A 7,747-nucleotide genomic window follows, 5' to 3' on the forward strand; every position below is an offset into this window, starting at 1 on the left:
TAGTATGTTGAAAAGCTTTCAATGTGCTTTAGACAACTGGTAGCTTAAAGAAAAAAAAAAAAAAAAATATATATATATATATGCACACATATGTATACATATATAGATATATAGAAATTAAAAATCTTCATGTTACATCTACTATTTATTACTGAAAGAGGAATATTAACTCTGTTAAATTCAGGTTAACTCAGAGGTATTATCCCAGCCACCTCAGAGGTGACAGACCACCGAGCTTTATGCTGCCCCTAGCCAGCATTATAGAAATCACCCTGACTACACCCAGTAACTTAAACGGATGTAAGCTGGAGGAGCCACACTCTCCACACATATCATAGTTCCCTCCTAGAAAACATTTCAAAATATTACTCAAAAATCAAATATTTGCATGTACACTTATCTAAGTTGATGGAAATAAACAACCATAACAATCTGTTTATAATTTTTAAGTAGCTCCTCTGCCTCTCTTGTTTGTCAAGTTGATAAACTTGGCCCCAAATTTTCTATGCATTAAAACAACAGACAAAGGACCTTATTTCTTGTGCTGGGTGTGTATCTGGAGTCTTAAAAATAGAGTCTGACAGATAATGAGAGGCTTATTTGCATTTGATATCAATGCCATGCCTGCTTCTTAAACAGAGAGCAAAACTGCACGTGTAAGGTCTGGTCTACCTATTTGCAGGGCCCTCCTCAACATTCTTAGCCTTTCGTGAGTATGCTCTATATTCTTAAACTTCACAAGGCACTTTGTAAGTAGGAATGATTTCTCCTGTTATTTTGGCATCACTCCCTTTTCCAGCAAAACACTGGACTGTCCACAAATTGTGTGCAGACTTTAAAACATTCCAGACTGAGTATTTATGGTATCAGAAATGAAACTTCTTGGTAATAATCGCAAAATCCAAGTGTACCAGCTGATAGGTACTTACTGACTCCCAAAACCTACAGCCTTCCCTGAAATAGTGTCCTACTCCCCAGCCAAAAGGACAGACTGAAAAAGCTGTGTCTTTATTCATGTCAAAGACACAGACTCTCACTTCATCCAAACTTCTACACTATGGCACTACACTAAAGCATTTGAGAATGCTTTGTGTAAAAACCTGCTTGGTGGCCAAACACCAGCTTCACTTTGAAGTGAATACTAACACTTCACAGCATCTACAGGTGTGAAAACTGTGGAAAACATCTTTGTGGAAAATGTCTTAACACAGTTTAGGCCAAACAACACTAGCCATATAAGATTACCTATTTCTAAATATTCCCTTTTGGATTATAAACAAACATCTCCATAGGCCAAAAAGTAGATTAAGTGATTCTTTCCACAAATATGTAAATTAAAAAAAAAAAAAGGTACACATTGGGAGATCTAAGCCATGAATATGCCTCCATTAGTAAGCTGAAAATAAATTTTTAAATCCATATTTGCTCTAAGGATAAAAATAAAAAATATATGTGATACACAGAAGCACTGTTGAGTTTCAAAACGCATCCACCTGTGGTCTGTGCATTTAGAAAGGGCCTTAGTTTATGTCCACCTTCCTCTCCCAAGTTTTTTTTTTTTTTAAGGTAAAAATGTCAATTGTATGCCTCAAACTTGAAAAAAAATAAAGCACAGCTTATTCTTCTAGACATGTGATAGAGAGGATTTCAAAATACAAAGGCTATCCAGATGTATTAAAGGGGGGGAAAAAAAAACTACAGTAACCAATCTACCAAAACTTACATGTTCTCAATAAACCATAGTAAAGTATTTTTATAGACACACACACACACACACACACTGTATAGTACATCTACAATGCCTAAAATTTTTTTAAAAAGTTATTTTTTCAAGTTGAGAAAACTGCTTGTGAAGAATGTAAAATTAGCAAACCGGTCTCCTTCTCCCCAGTACTGTTCATTGACACTATATCAGTGCTGTTCTATAAATCCAAAGACTTATAAGTTGGCTTAAATAAAGCAACACTTTGATTTCACACATTACATGTGACCAGAAAATAATGAAAAGCCAGTCTTCTCCATAATAAGTTAACCAAAACTCAACACTATCATAATTCAAAATAATTATGAGACCAGCATTATTCCATTTTTCAGAAAATAAAAGCAGGATTTGCCTAAAATAATTCTTTCCAATGGAAAGGGTGTACCTGACACAAGACACACAAAACCCACATACACAATCAGTGACACTCAATGTACAGTGAGTGATAAACACGACGACACAGATAAAATTAAGACATTCAATTAAAGTTACACAAGGAAATTTAAATAGGAAAACTATAATTACCCCTGGAAAAGACACTCATCAAGGATGGCTGCAAATAACATTTGGCTCTGGATAAGCTCCACTACCGTTGTGTGTGCTGGAGTCCCTGAAAAGTCTGTACACTTGACACAGTCTTCTTTTCCAAATTCAGCCCAGCCTCTACACCCATCTGACAGAGGGACTCATTTGGAAATAAGATAGTCCCATCCAATTACTTAGCTTCAGTCTCACCCTTATGACTTGATTAAAATAAAGAAGGAAAAAAGGTAAATCATTTTTAACTGCAGTCTCACCTTACACATCTCACCAGCACTGTAGTTCTTCAGTGATCAATTACTTCATCCAATTCCTGAGGCAGATAGAAAAGTAAAATGCGTCTATACAACAACAGTAAGAGACAAGATCAGTAGTAGCAAACGTTCTATCAGCGTGACGTGAAAGGGCACCTAAATTTCAAATGGAAAAAGCTACCAAAATGGTACAGTATGCAGCTTTATAAATGAGTCTGTTTGTTTTACTTTAAAATAAAAACATTTCCTCTCTGTGTGATAAAACAATAGATTATAAAACGCTCTTAAAATCCAAAACATAAAAAAGTCATCTCTTACAGACTGGACTTTCAAAAAGAATTAAAAAGAAGAGATAAAGGGGACGAAATCCTTTCATATGAGTTTAAGGGAGTGCAAAATTCAGAACAAGCGAGCCAGGACAACTCTTTACTCCCCAACCCCCTCCCCCACACCCAACTCTAGGAATCCACCATGTCTGGAGTTATACATTATTATATTAATGATTTGCCTGAAAAGTGTAAGTGGCGAGGGTGAAGGAACAACAATTCTGAATTTCAAACAAAACCTGAGGATCTCAATCCAAGAAGAATCCTAAAACCCTGATTTCCAAACCGGGCTGGAGGATCCTCAGCAAAGGAGAGGGTGCAGAAAGCTCAAATAATTTGGGGAGAGAGGAATCAAAGTTCCTTAGATGAAACTGCAGCCCTTTAGGTCTAAAAGAGGGCAGTCTTAGAGGAATCTCCGGAAAAGATCGTCTGTTTTTATTTTTGTTGATGTGCTCGTGGGCCAATGAGAATTTCCGAGGAGGGGGCGGAGAATGGGGGGTGGGTAAGGAAGTGAAGCTCAGGAAACAGCCCCCGGCCCACTTTTCCCGGCCCCCACCCCCACGCGGGCAGAAGGCGGATCCCAGAGGGGCGATCGAGCGGGGCGTGGGAGGCCCGCGCGCTCCCCGCCCCAGCGGCGACCCCGCCGAGGGGCGCGAGCCTCCCGGGAGCCCGGCGCGGACCAGCCTGCCGCGGGCCCGCGGCGGGATCCGCGAGGCCTGCTCCGAGGCCTGGGCGGAGGGCGGCGCGGCCCCCGGCGGAGGGGAAGGGGATCGGGAGGGGAAGCGGCTGTAAACAGCCCCAGCGTCCGGGCCTCGCCTCGACGAGCCCCGCTTCCCAGGCCCCACCGCCGGCCGCCCCGGCCCCCGGCTCGCGCCGGGGCCGCCCCTGCCGGGGCCCGAGGGGCCGGAGGGGAGCCCAGCGCCTCCCCGGAGGGCGCCGGCAGCTCGCGGAGCGGTCCCGGCGGCGGCGAAAGGGGAAGTCAGGACTTACCTGTCATTACTTTCTACGCCATCTTGGATCCACTTGTCAACGTCCCCACAAAGCATTGTGGGTAAGAAAGAGCCTTTAAAGTGACTCCCCTCGGCCCCCGACTCCCGCCTCCGCCGGCGCCGCCCCTCCGGCCGCACCTCCGGCGCGGAAAGTTGCCCGCCGCCTGCCGCGCGGCCCCTCCCCTCCGCCGGCTGTTTGCGTTTAAAATCCGCCCCCATCTTTAAAACGGGGCTCCGGGTCTCTGCGGCCGCCGCCGCTCCCGGCCTCCCTTCCCCCACCCCTCGCGTCCACGCGGGCCCCGGCGACCCCCGGGGCGGGCGGACACCCCAAGTCTGCGTCTGATCGGCCGCGGGCTACCCGCGCCGGCGGCGAGGAGCCGCTCAGATTGGTCTGTGCGCGCTGCTGCGTCGGTTTCGGCCCCGGACCCTCCGGCGGGCTTCTGCTCCCCGGGCCGGGGCCCGAGCGCCGGCGCTGGGCCTCCGCGTACGCGGACGGAAGGTGTGTCCGGCCGCCCAACGGCCCAGGACCCTGCGGAGGCCGGCTTCGCGGCAGGGGCAGGGGGCACGAGGCGAAAAGCAACTTTTACCCGCTTGCGGCTCCCTTCCGCGGGCTCCTCCCGGGCCGGCACCGCGATCCGCGACCCTCAGACGGAGACCCCTCCCCTAGGAATGTGGCCTCGCTCGGCCGAGTCCGCCCTTCTGCAGTCCGCGCCGCGCGCGAGCTAGGACTTCCCCCTGCAGGTAACGGGGGCGCCGCCTGCGCGCTCGGGCCGGGGCGCAGGGGCGCGAAGGGCTCGGGGGAGGGTCCCGGCGCCGGGCTGGGGCGAGAGGGGGAGCGCGCACCACGGCCCACCTGCCGGGGCCCGGGGGGTGGGGGGCGCTCTGAGTCGCCCGGCCGAGACCCGGGCGAGCGACCCCGCCGCCCACGCCCGCACCCCGGCTGCTGCCCGAGGGCCCCTCGCGGGGCGGCGAGATGGTCCCCCGCGCCCTCTGCCCGCATTCCGTGGCGCGGGTGGGCCAAGCACCGGCCGGCGCCCTCGCGCAGCGGGCCCCTTGCCCCGGGGCGCGTAGGTCAGTCGGCGGAGCTCTCATTCATTGCCTCTAGGCTGTGCTTTGCAGACTTTGGAGACTCAGATTGCTCCTCCCCACCCCCAAGCAGATTTTTACAAAGAGGTGTCCAAGGGAAAATCCTCCAGGACATCGAGACTTGCGAAATTGTATTCTGTGTGAATGCTGTTGAAAGGCTCTGAAATTAGAAGAATGCACAGGCATTAAACGCCCCGTTCAGTGCACGGGGAGCGCCAGGGGCTTTGGGGTCCACCCACAACTTTTCCGCTCCTCCAGACCCTAGGAGAAGCCTCTCTCGAGGAACCTGGACGGTTGCTGACTTGAGCCCTGCCCCCGGGGAATTAAAAACTCCACCAGGCAATCGTCCCGGCCAAAAGCGAAGAGTGGGGTGTAGACTCATTAAGAGATTGGCCCGGGGTCAGCAGTGAGGGAGGGAGCGAGGTAATGAGTCACTCCAGGCCGGCCTCCCCTGAGTCACCGCTTCTCTGAGCTCCGAAAGAGTTGGGAAACTGGAGCCTGGAGCCAGGTTCTTAGACAATCCAACCCCCACCGTCCCTGCTGCCGGGAGGGGCGTTGACCAGAGGAGCGGAGGCCGCGCTGCTCACGACCCTCTAGCCCCTGCCCGCTGGGAAATGGACTGTCTCTCTGGGCTAGAGAAGGCTCCAAAGTCTCCTCGCCACAGGGGTAGCCAGTCACTCTTCTGCACCTGGCTACCCACTCCTGTGCACTGATTTATTGCTTGCCCTGTGTTTACCCGGGACGTTTATATGTGTGGTCTGAGTTTCCTATAATTCAGCACTCAGTAAGCCGAGGGCAACAACTGTGCCTGGACCAACATTTCTTTAGTAGGTACTTTTCTTGGCCCCGTGTGGGCCTGGACCCAGAGAAGAGCGATGTTGGCGACTGTTGCACCCATTCATCCAATCCAAGGTGCATCTGGCCAGTCCTCCTCCAAGACTGTGACCTGAACTAGAAAACCCTACAAACTCCTTTCCCTGCCTCTACTTTGCCCCTGACAGTCTCTTCTCCATCTGACCGACCAACCCAGCGAGGTCTGTGCAATGTTAATTGTATCACCTGACTCCTCAGCCGCCGGGAAGGTGTCCCCAACACCTTAGAATAAAATCAGATTTCTAACAGCAGCCTAGGAGCTCCTGGGACTGCCCCCTCACCATGACAGCACACTGTCCTTCTGTGTCCCCTGCAAGCCTCCCTCCAGCCGGATCCTTGTCCCCCAGATGGGACGATCATCATCTGTTCAGCACTCGGCACAGCTCAGATGGCATCTCCTGGAAGAGACTTTTCATGATCCCCTTAACCAGAGCAGGGTTAGAAATGTTCTTGTCTGTCTGTCTGTCTGTCTGTTGATGGATTGTTAATCTGCCCACGGCCTTGGAGAATGAGCTGCATAGGGGCACAGGCTTTGTTCAGCTTGCTCACTCAGTGCCTCCACCAGGGCCTGGAGCATACAAAAACATTTCAGCAAACATTTGTTGAATGAATGACCAAACCTTTATGAGAGTGAGGGGTGGTGGTGAGAGTGCAGAAGCATGGAATGAGCAGCTGAAGGCGGGGCGCCCCAGAACACTCGGATTATACACAGCTGGAGGCAGGCAGGCAGGGCTGGAGTTAAGAAACACAGACTCCTTGACCACCATTAACGGGACTCCATTCTGACTCTAATCTGAAGAAGGACAGCTTCGGATAACTCCCCAGTCACCCCTCTTTGCTTCCTGCGTGTTTTCAGCCCCGCCCTGCAAAGGCTGCATCTTCTTCCGTGCAGCCCTGCAGCTCAGCCCTTGGGTCTCTCTTACTTAGCTACACCGCCTCCCCTTCTCATCCAGTCTGTGCTGTGCGAAGTTGCTTCAGTCGTGTCTGACTCTGCGGACTATACACCCGAGGCTCCTCTGTCCATGGAATTCTCCAGGCAGGAATACTGGAGTGGGTTGCCATGCCCTCCTCCAGAGAACAGTCCTGACCCAGGGATCACACCCATGTCTTGTATGTCTCCTGCATTGGCAGGTGGGTTCTTTACTATTAGCTCCACCTGGGAAGCCCTTCTTCCAGGCTTGAGGCTTTAAATACCATCTTTACCCTAAGAACTCTAAACCTGTAGTTCAAGGCCAGAGCTTTCTCCTGAGCTTCAGACTCTTAGCCAACAACGTCTTAGCATCCCCACTTGAACCTCTGATAGACTCACACTCACGTGTCCAGAGGGGCTTTCTTGCCCTCCCCCCACAAACACGCTCCACCATGGTCTTCCCCAGCTCCCCGGTTGCAGCTCCACCCTTGGATTGTTCAGGCCACACTCACTCCTGTCTTTCAAACTCCATCTTTAATCAGCCTTCTTTACGGTCCAACGTTCACATCCATACATGACTACTGGAGAAACTGTGCATTTGAGTAGACAGACCTTTGTCGGTAAAGTGATGTCTCAGCTTTTTACTACACTGTCTAGATTTGCCATACCCTTGGAGGAGGCTATGCTAACCCACTCCAGTATTCTTGCCAGGAGAATCCCCATGGACTGAGGAGCCTGGCTGGATACAGTCCGTGGGGTTGCAAAGAGTCAGACATGGCTGAGCAACTAAAGCACAGCACAGGTTTGCCATAGCTTTTCTTCCAAGGAGCAGGGTCTTTAATTTATTATCACTTATAATAATCTTTCTTTTAAAGTCTGCTTTGTCTGATGTGAGTACTGCTACTCCGTCTTTCTTTTGAGTTCATTCGCATGGAAAATTTTTTCCAGCCCCTCACTTTCACTCTCTATGTGCGCTGGGAAAGATGGAAGGCAGGAGGAGAAGGGGA

At 50.5% G+C, this 7,747-nt stretch overlaps 1 protein-coding gene across 1 annotated transcript in view; it reads right to left on the minus strand.

The window, feature by feature from the left end:
* HELZ (helicase with zinc finger) overlaps positions 1-2,618 on the minus strand; it is a 141,727-nt gene extending 139,109 nt beyond the window's left edge. The window contains exon 1 of the mRNA XM_068976731.1: positions 2,560-2,618. The gene's annotated coding sequence lies outside the window, so the exon portion shown is untranslated. The remainder of the gene's footprint in view (positions 1-2,559) is intronic.
* Positions 2,619-7,747: the final 5,129 nt, after the last annotated feature.

This window comes from Capricornis sumatraensis, chromosome 8 (assembly GCF_032405125.1).
Source record: "Capricornis sumatraensis isolate serow.1 chromosome 8, serow.2, whole genome shotgun sequence".
Taxonomy (NCBI): domain Eukaryota; kingdom Metazoa; phylum Chordata; class Mammalia; order Artiodactyla; family Bovidae; genus Capricornis; species Capricornis sumatraensis.